This window comes from Mobula hypostoma, chromosome 14 (genome assembly GCF_963921235.1).
Source record: "Mobula hypostoma chromosome 14, sMobHyp1.1, whole genome shotgun sequence".
Taxonomy (NCBI): domain Eukaryota; kingdom Metazoa; phylum Chordata; class Chondrichthyes; order Myliobatiformes; family Myliobatidae; genus Mobula; species Mobula hypostoma.
The window spans coordinates 12,382,691-12,403,054 of record NC_086110.1 but is presented as its reverse complement, the minus strand read 5'-3'; the positions used below and the strand labels follow the sequence as shown (position 1 = coordinate 12,403,054).

The window sequence follows — 20,364 nt, the reverse complement described above, 5'->3', positions numbered from 1 at the left end:
ATGACCATTAAGTACACATTTGTACTAATCCCATTTACCAGAATTTAGCTGAAGTCTTCAAGACCTTATTATAAACACAGTAAAGTCTGTAGATGCTGGAAATCCACACACAAATTACCGGAGGAACTCAGCAGGTCAGGCAGCATCTAAGGAAACAGTCGACATTTCGGGCTGAGACCCTTCTTCAGGACTGAGAAGGAAGGGAGAAGCGGCAGAATAAAAAGGTGAGGTGAAGGGGAGGAGGCTGGCTGGAAGGTGAAAGGTGAAACCAGGTGGGTGGGAAAGGTCAAAGGCTGCAGAATAAGGAATCTGATAGGAAATGAGAATGGACCATAGGAGAAAGGGAAAGAGGAGGGGATGCAGGAGGAGGTGATAGGCAGATGAAAAGAGGGAAAAGGTCAGTGTGGGGAAGGGGGGGTGCGTTTTCCAGAGGGAGATATTGATACTTATGTCATCATACTGGAGGCTACCCAGATGGAATAGAAGGTGTTGCTAAACCTTATTGATTCAAGTGCCCATCCCAAAACATTTTAAATGTTGTCAGAATAACTGTCTCCATTACCTCCGGATTAAACTTCTGGGTAAAAAGAAACAAATCCCCAAACCTCCTCAACTTTTTATTCCTCACTTTAAACCTGTGCTCTCTGGTTTCAGACTACTCCAATGAGGAAAGCTGTCACCACCTCTGTGCCCCTCATTATTCCATATAACCCTATCAGATGCTCCTTTGCCTGAGTATATTATTTGTGCTAGGTCCCGAAATAGCAAGATTTTCAGGCACTGAAACACAACTCGTCCTTTACCTCAATACTTAGAGACCTGACATTACCTGGGCTACCACCCAAGGATAAATTTGTCCCTGCCCAAATCTTTAATCACACCTCTTTTGACTCCATCTTAATACCCATCATTTGCCCGGATCCCCACACTCAATGGCTCCCTGACAACTTCACCACTAGGCACCCTATCAATTTGACTAAACTCTGGAATCCTGCTTCCCACCAAACAGTTTCATTCCACCACCCTAACTTTATCCCCATCCCACCCACCCCCCCATGCTTAATGCTCTCTCCTTGCTGTCTTAGCACATTCCTCTCAACACATTCAACACCTATTCTACTACACGGTAAGTTTCCTTTTTACTCATTTGTGACAGATGATCTCTTCTCGGGATTGACACAAATCTGACATGGGAGCCTCTGCAAAATCTGTCAAAGGATTACAACTTGATGACTGTGGCAACACACACAAAATGCTGGAGAAACTCAGCAGGTCAGACAGCCTCTCTGGAAGAGAATAAACAGTCGACATTTTGGGCTGAGATCCTTCATAAGGACTGGTGAAGGGTCTCAGCCTGAAACATTAGCTGTTTATTCACTTCCATAGATGCTGCATGACCTCTATCATTCTGTGTGTGTGTTGCCCTGGATTTCCAGCGTCTGCAGAATCACTTGTATTTATGACTTACTGACTACTGCCTCTCCTCATTGTCATTTCCAAAGGGCATAACTTTATCGGACCCACAATGCTTGCTACTGACATATGGAAAAAATATGAACGTACTTTTTGTGGATTTTTCACGTTAGTTTTTGGGAAAATAAGGTCCCAATTCTAAATACCATAAGCAACCCAATGGCATCACATAGATAAGCCAGAACAAACCAGAATGACAAAGTAGCTGCAAAGGCATAAAGGTGGCAACCAGTGAAGTCACACCCATGGCCTTGTCTGCTAACCAGGTTGTCAAGGACTCTGAAAGCTTTGAATGCACCAGCGTTGATGAAACATTCATGAATTGCTCAAATTTGTTTATTGAAAATAAGATATTACTCTAGAAACAAACTGATAAAGTTAAGAGCAAATTTAATTTCAAATTGAACCACGTCCTCTCACAGCTATTGCTCTCCAATTAATAGCCTCGCTGTTTTGTCTCACCACTGTTACTCTACTGCCCCTATCCCGTCAACTGTGTGCAAAATCATGACTAGTACTTTGATATATTATTACTATTTTCTGAACAAAACAGGCAAAAATTCTATTAGCAAACTCCCCAAATTCAGCAAGTTCTGTGCTCCATTACAGGACTCAACCATCAAAGGTGTTGGCAAAATCACCAGCGGACCTTGACCAATTTCTCTGAGGTTTCTGTGTTAATGCGGAGATCCCAGTCTCATCATACTTCGGAGGGGGAGCAATTGTTACTGCTAATATTCTCCAGCAAGTTCCAGCCCTGTTCTTCTGCTCATTTGACCAATCTGACCAGGTATTCCTGAAGTTTTTCAGTACCCTTTTATTTGGTACATTTTATATCATCTCATACTTTTATACCATGGAACCAAGTGCAGGTTCCAATAGAATACCAGGCAACTTCTGCCGTATATTTAACTGCAGTCTGAAATAGTTATTCACCATAGTTGAATGGAATACCTTTTCAAATAAATATTTTATTCAGCAAATTTAACAAACAGTCACATACAGGTATCATCCAACAAATAGGATCACTGAGTGACGGAGGGTTATCTGATTTGATTAGAAATTTATATGGGAGAAAGAAAGGTAGAATCATAAACACAAAATACTCTGCAGATGCTGGGATCAAAGCAACACTCACAACACGCTGGAGGAACTCAGCAGGTCGGGCAGCATCCGTGGAAAAGATCAGTCGACGTTTCGGGCCGGAACCCTTCGTCAGGACTTAAGAGAGAAGGGGCAGAGGCCCTATAAAGAAGGTAGGGGGAGGGTGGGAAGGAGAAGGCTGGTCAGTTCCAGGTGAAAAACCAGTAAGGGGAAAAATAAAGGGGTGGGTGAGGGGAGGCAGGGAGGTGATAGGCAGGAAAGGTGAAAGAGGAAAAGGGGAAAACACAATGGGTAGTAGAAGGAGGCAGAACCATGAGGGAGGTGGTAGACAGCTGAGGGAGGGGGCAGAGTGAAATAGGGATAGGGGAAGGGCGGGGGAGGGAATTACCGGAAGTTGGAGAATTCAATAGTCATACCAAGGGGCTGGAGACTACCTAGACAGTAGATGAGGTGTTGCTCCTCCAACCTGAGTTTAGCCTCATCATGGCGGTAGAGAAGGCCATGTATGGACATATCCGAATGGGAATGAAGCAGAGTTTTCCAACTTTTCCTTCGCTACATTGACAACTACATTGGTGCTGCTTCCTGCACCCATGCTGAGCTCGTCAATTTCATCGACTTTACTTCAAACTTCCACCCAGCCCTCAAATTCACTTGGTCTATCTCGGACACTTCTCTCCCCTTTCTCAATGTCTCGGTCTCTATCTGTGGAAACAGACTGTCCACTGACATCTTCTACAAGCCCACTGACTCTCATAACTACCTCAACTACACCTCTTCCCATCCTGCCACATGCAAAAATACCATTCCCTATTCCCAGTTCCTCCACCTCCGCCGCATCTGCTCCCAGGATGAGGCTTTCCGTTCCAGGACATCTCAAATGTCCTCTTTCTTTAAGGACCATGGTTTCCCTTCTGCCGTCGTCAATGATGCCCTCACCCACATCTCCTCCATTTCCCGCACTTCGGCTCTCACCCCATTCTCCCACCACCACAACAGGGACAAAGTTCCCCTTGATCTCACCTACCACCCCGCCAGCTTCCGGATCCAGCACGTTATCCTCTGCAACTTCCGCCACCTTCAACAGGACCCCACCACTGAGCACATCTTTCCCTCTCCGCCCCTCTCCGCTTTCCGCAGGGATCGGTCCCTCCACAACTCCCTGATCCACACGCCCTCCCCACAGATCTCCCACCCGGCACTTATCCCTGTAAGCGTAAGTGCTACACCTGTCCCTACACCTCCTCTCTTGCCACCATTCAGGGCCCCCAAACAGTCCTTCCAGGTGAGTCAACACTTCACTTGTGAGTCTGTTGGAGTCATCTATTGCATCTGGTGCTCCCGGTGCGGCCTCCTCTACATTAGTGAAACCCAACGCATATTTGGGTACCGCTTCATCTAGCACCTCCACGACAGACATGATCTCCCGGTTGCCACCCACTTCAACTCTGCTGCACATTCCCATTCAGATATGTCCATACATGGCCTGCTCTACTGGCATGATGAGGCTAAACTCAGGTTGGAGGAGCAACACCTCATATACCATCCAGGTAGTCTCCAGCCCCTTGGTATGAACATTGAATTCTCCAACTTCCAGTTAATTCCCTCCCCCCTCCCTTCCCCTATCCCTATTTCACTCTGCCCCTTCCCCCAGCTGCCTACCACCTCCCTCATGGTTCTGCCTCCTTCTACTACCCATTGTGCTTTCCCCTATTCCTCCTTTACCTTTCCTGCCTATCCCCTCCCTGCTTCCCCTCCCCCAACCCCTTTATCTTTCCCCTTACTGGTTTTTCACCTGGAACCTACCAGCCTTCTCCCTCCCACCCTCCCCCCACCTTCTGTATAGGGCCTCTGCCCCTTCCCTCTACAGTCCTGACGAAGGATTCCGGCCCGAAACGTCAACTGATCGTTTCCACGGATGCTGCCTGACCTGCTGAGTTCCTCCAGCGTGTTGTTAAGGTAGAATAATATATTGTTTGCTTTAAGTAAAAGGAACAATTACAGACCAGACAAGAATATTTGGTCTTCATCACATCTTCTCTCCCCCTAATAACAACAGCAGTTGGCTTGTCTGGTGCTGACTCAACCTGCCAGAATCCATCTGATTCTGGAAGACGTTATTGTTTCACTGCTCTGATTAGCAGCTGTGCTTTTAGAAAACTAACCAATTGGAAACTCTCACATTAATTAGCTAGACCGTTGACAGAATAACCATAATAATTAACTGAAAAAGTCAACACAAATCATGCCTCCAGGCTACTCCCTCCATACCCACCTCCAGCCTCACACAAACTAGGAGCTGAGAGCTTGTACACATTTAGACTCTGGCATGGTGCCAGAGGACTGGAAAATTGCAAATGTCATTACTCTTTAAGAACGTAGGAAGGCAGCAGAAAGGAAATTATAGACCAGTTAGCCTGATCTCAGTGGTTGGGAAGGTGTTAGAGTCAATAGTTAAGGATGAAGTGATGGAGTACTTGGTGACAGAGGACAAGATAGGACAAAGTCAGCATGGTTTCCATCAGGGAAAATCCTGCCTGATGAACCTGTTGGAATTCTTTGAGGAGATTACAAGTAGGATAGATAAAGGAGATGCAGTTGATGTTGTATATTTGGACTTTCAGAGCCTTTGACAAGGTGCCACACATGAGGCTGCTTACCAAGTTAAGAGCCCGTGGTATTACAGGAAAGTTACTAACTTGGTTAGAGCATTGGCTGATAGGTAGGAGGCAGTGAGTGAGAATAAAAGGATCCTTTCCTGGTTGGCTGCTAGTGACTAGTGGTGATCTGCAGGGGTCGGTGTTGGGACCACTTCTTTTATGCTGTATATAAATGATTTAGATCAGTGGTCCCCAACCTCCGGGCTGCGGACCGACACCGGGCCACGAAGAATGCAGCGATGCAGTGGTAGCCGGAACGCACCCAGCACATCTTTAAGAAAAAAGTCAAAATAAACAAGCTAATTAATTAGGTGCCGCCCGGCATGTAAACGTCTGCCCAGTTCAGAGGCGATGCCCCTTCTTAAAGATGTGCTGGATGCGTTCCGGCTACCGCTGCACCACTGTATTCTTCACGGCCCGGTATCAGTCTGCGGCCCAGAGGTTGGGAACCACTGATTTAGATGATGGAATAGATGGCTTTGTTGCCAAGTTTGCAGATGATACGAAGATTGGTGGAAGGGCAGGTAGTGTTGAGGAAACAGGTAGGATGCAAAAGGATTTAAGACAGATTAGGAGAATGGACAAGAAAGTGGCAAATGAAATACAATGTTGGAAAATGCTTGGTCATGCACACTGGTTGTAAATGCGTGGACTATTTTCTGTTTTCAAATGTTTTTATTGTGAAGCAACATCAGCTTAACCACAACCGACAATGTCTTAAAGTACAATGCTTCTTTTTTTATTTTCTTTCTTTTAACAACATAATGAAAGTCAAATGAATGTATGTATAGTAAACAAGCAAAAAGCAAAGAAAACCCTACCATCCCATCTCCTTTCCCCTTCCCAGCCCTCCCCTCCCCTCACCCCTCCCGTATGTGCTGTTTAGGTCCTACCGCCCCCCACATTTAGTTCAACTGTCAGTCTCTTCTGAATACAACAGTAACGGTTGCCAGATTTTTTCAAATTCCTTGAGTCTGTCCTTGATAACGTATCTTATCCTCTCTAAATGCAGAGTATCCATTAATGCAGCCAGCCATTGTCTGAGTGAAGAATTTTCCTCCTTTTTCCAGAGCATCAGTATGAGTTTCTTTCCATTAAGTATGCCACAGGTCAGGAGTTGTTGCTGGGTAGCCTGGAATTTATTTCACCTCGCAGAAGTTCCAGAAATTATTAAAATGGGGTCTGGCATTAACTGAACCTTTAGTACCTTCGATAGGACCTCAAATATTTGCTTCCAATACTGTTGTATCCTGGGACATAAAGCATAACTATGTAACAAATTTGCCTCCGAGGACTTGCATTTCTCGCACATTGGGGACACCTCTGGGAATATTCTATGAATCCTTACTTTTGAGTAATGTAGTCTATGTAGGATTTTAAATTGTATTAAACAATGCCTGGCATTGATGGAACAGGAGTTAACATACTCCAAAGCCTCATTCCATACAACCTCCTCTATCTCTGTCCCCAACTCCTTTTCCCACTCTTTTTTAATATTATGCATTGTTGTATGACACTCGTTTTATATGGCATCATACAGATAGGTGATGATGCGTTCTGACCCTAAACATGATCTTAAATGATTATCTAATTTATTAGGTTCTGCTGTCTCAAAACCAAAAAGTCATGATCTTATATAGTGTCTTAGCTGGAGATAACTGAAAATATGACTCTTTTGCAATCTGAATTTGTCCTGGAGCTGCCGAAATGATGCAAAAATCCCTTGCATGTCTAAGTCTCCAAAGCTGCGTATCCCTAATCCCTAATATAGATGGGGCCATGCATAAAAGATCCCATCTATACATGAGGGGATAAAAGAGGAGTTCGCTGATATAGGTACAAGAAAACATAATGTTCTGAGTTTCAAATGCTTCCCCATTTGTCTCCACATCTGTATGGTGCTATGGATAATGGGATTGCCTCTATAACAGGCTTTATTTACCCGAATAGGGGACATAATGATGGTCCCTATGGAATATGGTAGGCAATCCTCACGCTCCATCTCCAACCATCCGGGAAGTACAACTGTATCATCTATCCAGTATGTTATATGGCTAATGATAGCAGCCCAGTAATAAAAAATAAAGTTGGGTAGTGCCAGCCCCCCACTAGTCTTATTCTTGCAGAGATGTTGTTTCCTAGTGGATTATTTTCTAAACGGGGAGAAAATCCAGGAATCTGAGATGCAGAGGGACTTGGGAATCCTTGTGCAGAACAACCTGAAGGTTAACTTACAGGTTGAATTGGTGCTGAGGAAGGCAAATGCCATGTTAGCATTAACTTCAAGAGGTCAAGAATACAAGAGCAAGGATGTGATGCTGAGGCTTTATAAGGCACTGGTGAGGCCTCACCTTGAGTATTGTGAACAGTTTTGGACTCATCTTAAAAATGTGTTGGCATTGGAGAGGGTCCAGAGGAGGTTCACAAGGATGATTCGAGGAATGAAAGGGTTATTATACAAGAAACATTTGATGGCTCTGGGTCTGTACTTACTGGAATTCAGAAGGATGAGGGGGCATCTCACTGAAACTTTACAAATGTGGAAAGGCCTAGACAGAGTAGATGTGGAAAGGATGTTTCCCATGGTAGGAGTGTCTACGACAAGAGGGTACAGCCTCAGGTTCAAGGGGCGCCCTTTCAAAGCAGAGATGCGAAGAAATTTCTTTTGACAGAGGAAGATGAATTAGTGGAATTTGTTACCACAGGCAGCTGTGGAGGCCAGGTCACTGGGTGTATTTAAGGCAGAGATTGATAGGTGCTTGATTGGACATGGCATCAAAGGTTACAGGGAGAACGCCGGGAACTGGGGTGGAGGAGAAGAAGGAAAAAAAAAGAGGATCAGCCATGATTGAATGGCGGAGTAGACTCGATGTGCCAGATGGCCTAATTCTGCTCCTGTGTCTTATGGTTTTATTTGATGCAAATTGAATTGAACAAATGCTCATATCGATGCTCTCTCTCAGACTTCATTCAAAGCAACTTTAGTGCTGCCAGGCAATTGACCCAATTATTTGAACCCTTAGTTGGCATTACAGTAGCTATCAACTGAGGCAATTGTGTGTTCAGGGTTGAAGGCCCCAATGGATACGGTAGCTTATTCTACCCACACACTTTCATCCTCACCTGGCTTCATCTATCACCTGCCAACTTGTACTCCTTCCCATTCCTCCACCTTCTAGTTCTGGCTTCTTCCCCCTTCCTTTCCAGACTTGATGGAAGTGCTTTGGCTTGTAACGGCAACTATTTATTCCTCTCCATAGACGCTGCCTGACCAGCAGAGTTCCTCCAGCATTTTGTGTGTGTTGCTCTGGATTTCCTTCATCTGCAGAATCTCGTGTTTGTTCCATAGGCCCTGCTATCATTGTAATGCTAAATCTATGCCTCTTCTTCTAACCAAGTCTATGTTAAAAGTCTGTTGGTATTTTGTTTAAAATTGAATGCCATTTTGTCTACGTTTGTATTTAACCAAGCTCACATACAGTGGCATACAAAAGTTTGGGCACCCATGGTCAAAATTTCTGTTACTGTGAATAGTTAAGTGAGTAGAAGATGAACTGATCTCCAAAAGTCATAAAGTTAAAGATGAAACATTCTTTTCAACATTTTTGCAAGATTAGTGTATTATTTTTGTTTTGTACAATTTTAGAGTGAAAAAAAGGAAAGGAGCACCATGCAAAAGTTTGGGCACCCCAAAGGATTTGAGCTCTCAGATAACTTTTACCAAGGTCTCAGACCTGAATTAGTTTGTTAGGGCTATGGATTGTTCACAATCATCATTAGGAAAGGCCAGGTTATGCAAATTTCAAAGCTTTATAAATACCCTGACTTCTCAAACTTTGCCCCAAAAATCAGCAGTCATGGGCTCCTCTAAGCAGCTGCCTAGCACTCCGAAAATTAAAAGAATTGATGCCCACAAAGCAGGAGAAGGCGATAAGAAGATAGCAAAGCGTTTTCAGGTAGCTGTTTCCTCAGTTCATAATTTAATTAAGAAATGGCAGTTAACAGAAACGGTGGAGGTCAAGTTGAGGTCTGGAAGACCAAGAAAACTTTCCGAGAGAACTGCTCGTAGGATTGCTAGAAAGGCAAATCAAAACCTGTGTTTGACTGCAAAAGACCTTCAGGAAGATTTAGCAGACTCTGGAGTGGTGGTGTACTCTTCTACTGTGCAGTGACACCTGCACAAATACAACCTTCATGGAAGAGTCATCAGAAGAAAACCTTTCCTGCATCCTCACCACAAAATTCAGCATTCAGCGTGCCGGGTTGAGTGTCGAGATCGCAACTCGACCTCGTAAGACAAAGGGAAAACACTGCAAAAAATGTCTGTGTGAGGAGTAGCGCCCCACACAGTCTCTCTCTCGCTCAGCACCTTGTAAAAGCCATGAAAACTCCATCATCATGGATACACGCACGGACACGCAAACGCACACACAGAGACGCGCACGCACACGCAGAGACTGGCATGCACACAGGCACACGGCAAAAAAAAAGAAAATCTGTGGATAGACCTCAAAAGAGCATTGCATGCAAGACGGCTCAAGAATCTCACAGAACTAAAAGCCTTTTGCAAGGAAGAATGGGCGAAAATCCCCCAAACAAGAATTGAAAGACCCTTAGCTGGCTACAAAAAGCGTTTTAAAGCTCTGATACTTGCCAAAGGGGGTGTTACTAAGTACTGACCATGCAGGGTGCCCAAACTTTTGCTTCAGGCCCTTTTCCTTTTTTGTTATTTTGAAACTGTAAAAGATGGAAATAAAAAAGTAATCTTGCTTAAAATATTAAAGAAATGTGTCATCTTAAACTTCATGCCTTTTGGAAATCAGTTCATCTTTTACTCGCTTAGCTATTCACAGTAACAGAAATTTTGACCGGGGTGCCCAAACTTTTACATGCCACTGTACACATAGCTATGAAAATTGTCAGAGTTGTTAGGAACATTTAAAATTTGTTAAGCTGGCATTGCCCACTATAGCAACTGCATTATTTTCACCTCCACTGAAATCTGCAGAAAAATAACATTGGAGTTTTAAAACAGACATCCAATCTATTGCATCTTGTTAGATAGCTGTAAGTTTACGCAGTTTGTCACATCGCATATCTGCATTTCAGGGTGGGAGTGCATCTTGTGTGTGAATATTTGTGTTCTCATCAGTATTCATTCCCTTTTGTCAATCATTGTCCACGTAATTACATGGGATGTATAGCATAGAATTGGTCACTTGGCCGACCTAGTCTATACACATATTTAAACCCGAGCCCTCTCCCATCCTGTTGGCTTTATCTCAACCTTTTAGCATGCCTTGAGGTTTCCTTTTCTCTTATGCATCCATCTAATTTTTTCTTGAAGGCTTCCAAATCATTTGATTCAACCTCTTCCAGTGTTTTCAAGTTCCATTTATTAACCATCATCTGAGTTAAGAAAGGGCTCCATGTTTCCCTTTTAGAACCATCATTGCCTGGAAATTGGGTCATATAGTTTAGTTTTCATCAATACAGAAATTACAGTACATGGCTACCCTGATGTCTAACATACTTGCGCATTTGAAGTGTAAACACAAGTAATGTATGTGCTCCACTCGTTCGATGGATTTTTTTAAGGACCTACCCTACAAAAACGCTTTCCATCTTTGGAATGGTGCCCACCCCTGTGAAAACTGTATGGATTAAAAGCCCCCAAGGCCACCGAAGTACAGATCCTGATAAAACCACCCAGAGCCCACAAACCTCCAGTTTTCATGACACCTCCTTGGTCCTAATCTCTAGGCTCAGAAGCTGATATCGAAGACATCATCATCTCATTCACTAAAGCATCCAAAAGGAGAGACCTTGCACTCAGCAGTTGTACAATTGAGGTCCCCTACCTATCTGTCCCCACTGCTCTGAAAATAAGGATTTGTGGGAAATGTGGGCCACTTGATCATGGGAGCTGTTTCTGAGCAAAGACAAGACATTGACAATGAGATCGAATACCCCCTTCAATGCACCAGTGCATCCTTTGGTGAATGAGAAAATGAGTATCATGAAATTTAAAACACCAGAGTCATGATTAATGATTTCTCTCCTCCCATGCGCTACTGAGACATGGACTACTAACAGTAGGTATCTTAAAGCACTGGAAAAATGCTTTATATACTGTTTCTGCAAAATCCCCCAAATTCATTGTAAGAATAATGTCAGCATCCTCTCCAGGGGAACATGCCCTTGTTAATTGCTCCTTTTTTCCCCCTACAGTAGAGCCAAATAAAAGGGAAAAAATTAAAGCATGAAGAACCAAATATTCAAAAAACTGAAATGTCACCAGTTCAAAGGTATTCATCCTCCTTTGTTCAGTACCTAGTTGAACCACTACTTGCAGGTACTACAGTCAGTAGTCTCTACTAGTTTTGCACAATGTGATGGACTAAGGATTGCCCATTCCTTAATAAATTGCTGAAACTGTGCCAGGTTACTGGGTGGGTGGGGGGGGGTGCATGAACAACAATTTTGAGATGTTCAATCGGGTTAAGGTCAGGACTCTGACTGGGCCACTCAAGGACATCAATTTTCTTCATTTGAAGCCACTCCATGGTTTCTCTTCATAGTAGGGATGGTGTTACCTGGCTGATGCACAGTATTAGATTTGTGCCAAACATACCACTTAATGTTGAGGCCAAGAAGTTTCACTTTAGTCTCATCTGGCCACATAACTTTCTTCCACTTCTTTACAGCATTTTCTAACTGACACTTTGGCTGCGGATTCATATTCTTTACGATGAACTGTACTGAGCTCCAAGGTATGTACGGTGTCTTTGAGAGTGTCTTGAGAGGTTCCCCGGATTTGTTCTACTCTATTACCATTTCCCTGACTTGTCTTAAATGCTCTTTTATTTTCACTTTGGTTTGGTCTGTTGAAAATCTACCATACTGTCAGACCTTACAGAAAGAGGGAGTATTTGATTCATATGAATTCATTGAAAGTTAGTGACACCCAATTTTCCACATCAACAAGCTGGGTGACTTGTTAAGGTAATATACAGTATTGCACCTGATGCAAGTTAGTATAGTAATTGTAAAGAGAATGAATATTTCTTCAGTCTCACAATTTTGGTTTTTAACTTGGAGTAAAGTTTTGACAGGTTTTGGAATTTTTCTTTTGACTTGACAATGCACAATATTTGTAAATTAGCTCAAATAATCCTACTTCAATAAATTTTAAATTCAGAAAATATGACAGTAAAATGTGAAAATAGCTGTGGGAGCTGAATACTTTTTCAAGGCACTGTAACTACCACTGGTGAAAGTTGGTTGCTTTCTTTACATACATTGAACTAAATAACTGACTGTGAACTGCTTTTGAATATGGATGGATATTATATAATATGGATCCAAAGATGGATAGACAGAGTTCTTTATCAGCACACAAGCGACCATCACAAAAACAAAAATAAAAGCAAAATACTGTTAAATACCAGAAATGCCAGCTGCCAGAAATAATTTAATTTCCAGTCCTTGCTGCTGGAGAGATAAAACTTTTAACTGTTTGCATAAGTACATCTTTGCTATCTATAGCATTTTCCTTTTGTATTACAGAAACCCTGCAATGCCTTAAAAAATGCATTACAATTTGGAATATACAGAATAATTTACTTTTTTTTTTAAAGTCTATTGATCTAAATTAGACTGAGTATATTCAGGAATTGTTTGAAGATGATCGAGGCGGAAAACCAGAAATTAAGAAAAACGTTGAAGGTCCAAGTATTTTAAAATCTGAAGTTCATAATGGAATAAAAAGGATGAAGAAAGGAAAGGCAGCAGGTCCTGATGAATTAGTAATAGAACAAATTATTGCCCTTGAAGATTATGGAACTGAAAAACTTACTGATTTAATCAATAACATTTATGAGACTGGAATAATACCAGAAGAGATGAAAAAATTAGTATTTATCACTCTTCCTAAGAAAGCTGGAGCAACAGAATGTGAATTACATAGGACCATAAGTTTAATGAGTCATATCACCAAGATACTTCGAAGAATTTTGATGACAAGAGCTAAAAGTAAGATACAAGCTGAAATATAGTTTTGTGAAAGACAAAGGTACAAGAAACGCAATACTGATGTGAAGGATATTATCAGAACGAGCTATTCAAGTGCAAAAAGATTTGTTTATTTTATCGACTACACAAAAGCATTTGATAAAGTGAAGCACAATAAGTTATTTGAAATATTACAGAAAACTCCAGATCCAGATTCGAAAGACCTCCGCCTAATCAGAAATCTGTACTGGGAACAAACTGCCGCTGTAAGAATAGATGGAGAAGAGAGTCAGTTTACGAAAATCAAGACAGGCGTTAGACGAGGGTGTGTTTTCTCCCCTGATTTACTTAATGTGTACAGTGAAACAATATCACAAAAAATAAGAGACATCTTGGGAATCAAGTTGGCAGTGAAAACATCAATAATTTCAGATATGCAGATGACACTGTGTTAATTGCATGTACAGAGGAAGAACTACAAAACTTAATTGACATAGTTGTTGAAGAAAGTACAAAAATGGGTCTATCTATCAATTGCAAAAAGACAGAATGTATGGTGATATCCAAAAAAAAGGAGAATCCTATCTGCAGGCTGAGAATAAACGGGGAAGACATAAAACAAGTAAAGAACTTTTGCTACTTAGGAAGCTGAGTGACATCAAAAGAAGAATAGGGATGGCAAAAGACACCTTTACGAGAATGAAGAGTATACTGACCAACACTAAACTAGGCATGACAACCCGCCTCAGAGTACTGAAATGTTACGTTTATCCAGATATGTTATATGGCTCAGAATGTTGGACAATATCTAGTAACATGAGGAAACGAATTGTAGCAGCAGAAATGTGGTTTTTGAGGAGGATGCAAAGAATATCATGGACGAAATGAATATCTAACGAGGATGTCATGAACAGAGCAAACACAAAAAGAGAAATAATGTATGAGATCATGAAAAGGCAACGTAACTTCATTGGACACGTAATTAGGAAAGAGGAGTTAGAATGCACGGCAATTATGGGAAAGATTGAAGGGAAGAAAGCAAGAGGAAGACAAAGTCAAATGATGATGGAGACAGGAGCCAGAGAACTGGAAATGAATACCAATGAATTGATCCACTAGACCCGAACCAGGAGTGTGTGGGCCATGGCAGTCAAAGCTCAAACTGGGCATGGCACCTGATGATGATGATGATGATTGATCTGAACACCGTGTAAACAAAGACATAAAACCTCAATTATTGTCCATAATTTCAATAATAAAAACAAGCTTTTGATTCACAAGGCAATTGGAATGCATTCACTTAGTTCAAAGGTTGGGAAAAAAATTATTGCTTCATTGAATATCTGAAGGAGCAAGTGCATCTTATTTGCATATTCTAGCCATGTGTCTCTAAACCAGGAATTCTCAACTTTTTTTTATGCCATGGACCCCTTATCATTAACCAGGTTGGGAGCCCCTGCTCTAAACACTGGAGATACTCTCTGTGTTACTCAAAGATTTAACAGAAACATAATGCACAGCTGTACAGAAGTATAAACTATCCTGGGGTTAAAGGGTGGTCAAATTGGGCAAAATTGAAGAGAGCATTGTAAAAGTACTCAAAGTTTAAACAGCCTTCCCAAATTATATTTTTTTCTGAAAACTACTGGAAGACTATCAGTGATTATTAAACTGTCCTTGTGCGCACCATTGAATCAGCACAGAAGTGAGAAGGCTATTCAGTCCATTGTGAACATTGGCCCTTTCAAGAACAAATTTGGTTTATTTAACTTCCTGGCCCTCCTCTCCACCAATCACTAAACGTGTTGCCTGTGAAAATGTACTACTGCCAGCCTGCAGGGAAGAGCATTATAAATCTTACTTAACCCATCTAGTGTGAGAGAAGTTTTTCTTCCTATCAGCTCTGGTTCATTTACAGGTAATCCTGATTTTTAGTCCGTTTGCTAGTGACAACCCCCAGCCACAATTAACAGATTCCCTTTATTTACTCTTCATGATTTTAAGTGCATATGAAATTTCCTTCTCTTTCCTACTCTTTCGTGCTGGAAGGAGGACATGTCTCAAGTCCAACCCCAATTCATGGAACTATTCCAGTAAATCTCTTACACAACCTCACCAAAGACTTCACATCCTTCCTTAACTGTGTTGTGCAGAATTGGATATAATACTTCAACAACAAGCGAAGGAAACATTCAGTGATGCCAAAAGACAAAACAATTCATCACGTGAAGCTCTGCTTTCATGAACCTGGCAGCTCAATCAATTTTGGTAGGGATGTATCGGACTGTTGAAATCTGTCCAGTTAGTCTCTTGCAAAGATATTTCTTGCAAAAATATATTTGTCCTAAATCAGTCTGCCTCCTGAGTAAAAGCCTTTAAAACTTCAGCTTCCACTGCAGTGTGTGGCAAGGCATTTTGTGCCCAAACAATCCTCTTAACTCACTGAAGTGTTGCATCTCTAAATTCTATATCAAATCGATTGTCTAGTCATTAATACTTTGCTGTATGTGGGAATTATGTGTATCCAACTCAGCCGCTGCTTTTACTGGGATACATGTTGCCTACACTTTTAAACAAGTCCATTAACTCTAACAACATACATCAAAGTTGCTGGTGAACGCAGCAGGCCAAGCAGCATCTATAGGAAGAGGCGCAGTCGACGTTTCAGGCCGAGACCCTTCGTCAGGACTAACTGAAAGAAGAGTGAGTAAGGGATTTGAAAGCTGGAGGGGGAGGGGGAGATGCAAAATGATAGGAGAAGACAGGAGGGGGAGGGATAGAGCCGAGAGCTGGACAGGTGATTGGCAAAAGGGAATACGAGAGGATCATGGGACAGGAGGTCCGGGAAGAAAGACAAGGGGGGGGGATGACCCAGAGGATGGGCAAGAGGTATATTCAGAGGGACAGAGGGAGAAAAAGGAGAGTGAGAGAAAGAATGTGTGCATAAAAATGAGTAACAGATGGGGTACGAGGGGGAGGTGGGGCCTTAGCGGAAGTTAGAGATGGCATGAACATTGACTTCTCTAACTTCCGCTAAGGCCCCACCTCCCCCTCGTACCCCATCTGTTACTCATTTTTATGCACACATTCTTTCTCTCACTCTCCTTTTTCTCCCTCTGTCCCTCTGAATATACCTCTTGCCCATCCTCTGGGTCACCCTCCCCCCTTGTCTTTCTTCCCTGACCTCCTGTCCCATGATCCTCTCGTATCCCCTTTTGCCTATCACCTGTCCAGCTCTCGGCTCTATCCCTCCCCCTCCTGTCTTCTCCTATCATTTTGCATCTCCCCCTCCCCCTCCAGCTTTCAAATCCCTTACTCACTCTTCCTTCAGTTAGTCCTGACGAAGGGTCTCGGCCTGAAACGTCGGCTGCGCCTCTTCCTATAGATGCTGCTTGGCCTGCTGCGTTCACCAGCAACTTTGATGTATGTTGCTTGAATTTCCAGCATCTGCAGAATTCCCTGTTGTTTCCATTAACTAAAATATTTTCCTGAAGTCTTGCAAGATTTCAAATAAACACAGGCAATTTCCTTATCTAGAAAAAACACTGTTACTTTTCAACTGATTTTATTATTATTATTTGTTTGTACCCTTTGTGCCACCCAAATAAAAAGATCCTATTAGCACCTGTAAACGGGGACAAAGTTATATCAACATCAAAGGCGGATGTTAACTTATGAGCCTACATTCAAATAGAATTGAAATTCAAAATAATGCTTGTTTCCAGTAAGGAAAGCCACTGGTCTTACCAATTAAGACCAGTGGCCACTTGCATCAGAATTATTTTTAGATTGTCAGACTGAATGTTCAGCTTATTGTTTTCTATTAAGTTCTGGCTCATAATTTGAGGTGACAATGTATCAGTATTAATTTATTATCTACTACAGTGAGACGTCCTGATGGATAACGATCTGCCAAGCATCTACATGTAAAGATTCCAATATGTCCCAAGAAAATGCTGGCACAGCAAGGCTTCCAATTGAGCTAACATACACACCTACAGTCTAAAGATACTAAGGAGCAAGATCGCAAACATGCGGGAAGGGGTAAAAAAAAATCTCTTCCAGGAACATGTTCAGGAACTTCCCTGACCATTTTCAAAAGCCAAATGTCAAGCTGGAAATAAACACATTCTCCTGCTTATCAAGGAGTAAATGTCTTTGGGTCTATGCATATGGCTAATGGCCATGTAGTAGTAGGGATTGAGTTATGTTTGTTAAAAACTCAGTTTTTATTTGAGCATGGTGAAGCAGCTATTTTTGGAGTGTAAAAATAGGACAAATCAGAAACTAAGATGGGGATGAATATCATAGATATATTTTTGACTCAAAAGCTTCTAAAATCAACTTTAAAAACTAATTAATCAGTCTTGAGATGGTCAACTCCTCCAAGAATATCTTTAAGTATGGGTGCACTGACAATTAGTTATCTTTCCACAGGTGTGAAATTTTCATTGGCTTTTGACATTTGGTGAGATGCCAGCAAAACCAACCTTGAAAAAGTATGGAAACATACATAATAAATTATATTTGGGATTAAGAAAGGCTAACAGAATGTGCAACACTTGTGGGCTGTTCCCAGCACATCCTCAGGTGTGTTGGTTGTTAATGCAAATGACACATTTTAGTGTATGTTTCAATGTGCCTGTGATAAATGAATCTGAATCTGACAGCGTTCCTGAGGCATTCCATACATTTAGAAACATGGAAGCAAAGGAACAGTAACTGACCCTATCCTGATATTCAACAAAATCATGGCTAACTTATATCTCTCTTAATATCTTTGACTAACAAAAATTTGACAAACTGTTCTTGGACTTCCGGCTGGATACCGGCCAAAGAAGAGTTTATTCGTCATATATGCCAGGAAAGCACTAGATTCCTTTCTAACAAAAAATTACCAAATATCAAATTTAAAGTTAAAAAATTACAGGGAAATAACTGGTTGCCAGTTGCAAACAAATCTCAAATGTCCTCTACCTTTGTGTACATAAGATTCCTAACTTTATTTCTCAAAAACTTAACAGACCCAATTAACAGAAATAGCTTCTCTTTAAGAGTACAATTTAAAGACATGCTCTTTTAAATTCCATGGAATACAAGAACCAAATGTGGTTGATGCTGGAAATTTAAAATAACAGCAGGAATTACTTTGTAGGTCAGTCAATATCTGTTGAAGAGAAACATTTAAAAGTTCAGGTCAAAGACTTTTCAGTGGTCCCATGGGAAATAGCTTGTCAAGTATTTCCAAATTCTTGGTCTATACAGTCTCCTCTCATAAGCTTATCACCAGAGTCAAGTGTCATTAAAAAATCTATTTATCCTTCTATCGAGACTAATACAATATATCCTTAAGCTGTGGTGTTCTAAACTACTCTAATAGAAGTGTTGCCTAATCAATTCTTTGTTGAGCCATAACATAAAAATTAATCCTTCAATATTCCAGTCTTCGAACATATCAAGGTGTGAATTCCATTTGCTGTTTCATTGTCTATACATTAATAACTTTTTATTGATCTATGTATATGGACTTATAAGCACCTCCGGATCTCCATTGCTTTTATTATTTCATAATTTAAAATGTACTATCCTGTTTAGATCATGAGCTCAGTGTTGCTACATTTAACTCCATTTGCAACAATTTTACCTCTGCACTTAAATTATTTTCTCTTTGTACTTTAATGCTCCTGCCTACACTTCTTATGATGCTATTTTTTTAAAGGTTAACTTTATTTGTCACTTTGTGTCAAATCAACTCAGCAAGGATTGTGCTGGGCAGCCTGCAAGTGTCGCTATACTTTGAGCGGCAACATAGCACGCCTACAACTCACTACCTCTAACCGTGCGTCATTGGAATGTGGGAGGTAACCAGAGCAACCGGAGGAAACCCACATGGAACGTGCAAACTCCTGAAAGACAGTGGTGGTAGCTGAACCTGATCTTGCAGCTGCTGCTGTAAAGTGTTGCACTAACTGCCATGCTACCACGCCAACCATTTATCATCACTGTATCATCAAAATGGTTGTTACAGTACATTGAAAAATATCACAGTACCGAAACATACTTCAGCAATTTACTGAAGGCTACTCTTAAAACCTTCTACTACCCAGACAGAAAAGGGCAACTGGCATATGGCACCTCCATATCACATACCACTCTGACTTAATTCTATAGCATCACCAATGGATCAAAATCCACTCTCTACTCAACAACACTCTGGAATTACCTTTGCCAAAATGACTCAGTACCACGTTCTAATGGGCAATAATGATGTGGCCAACAAGCGTTGGCTTCAATAATTATGTCCTCATCTAAACTTGAATTAAATTCACACATTGACATGAGCTACCACTAGTCACATCCCATTAACTTGAGTTCCTGCTTATCCAATTTCCATGCGCAATCAATAATTTCACTTTAACTACAGCTTTATCTACAGCAATTAATTATTTTACTCTAGATCCCAGCATCTGTAGTCTTTTGTTTGCCCACCAGTACCATCTGAGAGTTACTGTTTACTGTAGGAGCACAAGGCGTGAGATTTCAGACAACAACCCTCCCTGTAGACTTCTTAACGCAAATTCAAAAAAGCAGCAGACCTAAACAGACTCAAAATTATTGTCAAAAAATCAACTAACCACCATTCATATATTGTCAATCTCTTTAAACAGTATTGGTAAGGAATCATTTCTAGTAATTAACTGCATGAGTGGTTAAGTACAAGGTAAGCTTCAAAAATGGTTGCAACTCAGTGAAGGGACTGTTTCTGTGCAGTATATCTCTACAGCTTAAAAAAATTCGTCATACATCCAAACTTCTTCCAGATGAAAAAGTATCCAATGACATTCTGGTGTCTAATATATTAGCCATCTCATCGAAATAATAACAGAAAGGTCCCTAAAGCGATCAACTGAAAATTTTCCTGTCATCCATCTCCTCGTATTTCATTCCCAATTCCTGATGCAATATTAGCTTCCCATACTTAACTGGAATATATTCTAATTTCAAAGTAAAGGATTATTCAATATATTAATCATTTCCTTATTACCATGTAACATATCATTGTTTTGAAATGGACACACAATAGTAGGGGGTTGCACTGTCACTGATGGTTGTT

General features: G+C 41.3%; 1 protein-coding gene across 9 annotated transcripts in view; it reads right to left on the bottom strand.

Moving 5' to 3' along the window:
- The window catches only part of ndrg4 (NDRG family member 4), a 279,010-nt gene that overhangs the window by 171,067 nt on the left and 87,579 nt on the right, over positions 1 to 20,364 (bottom strand). The gene's annotated exons all lie outside the window — the stretch shown is intronic.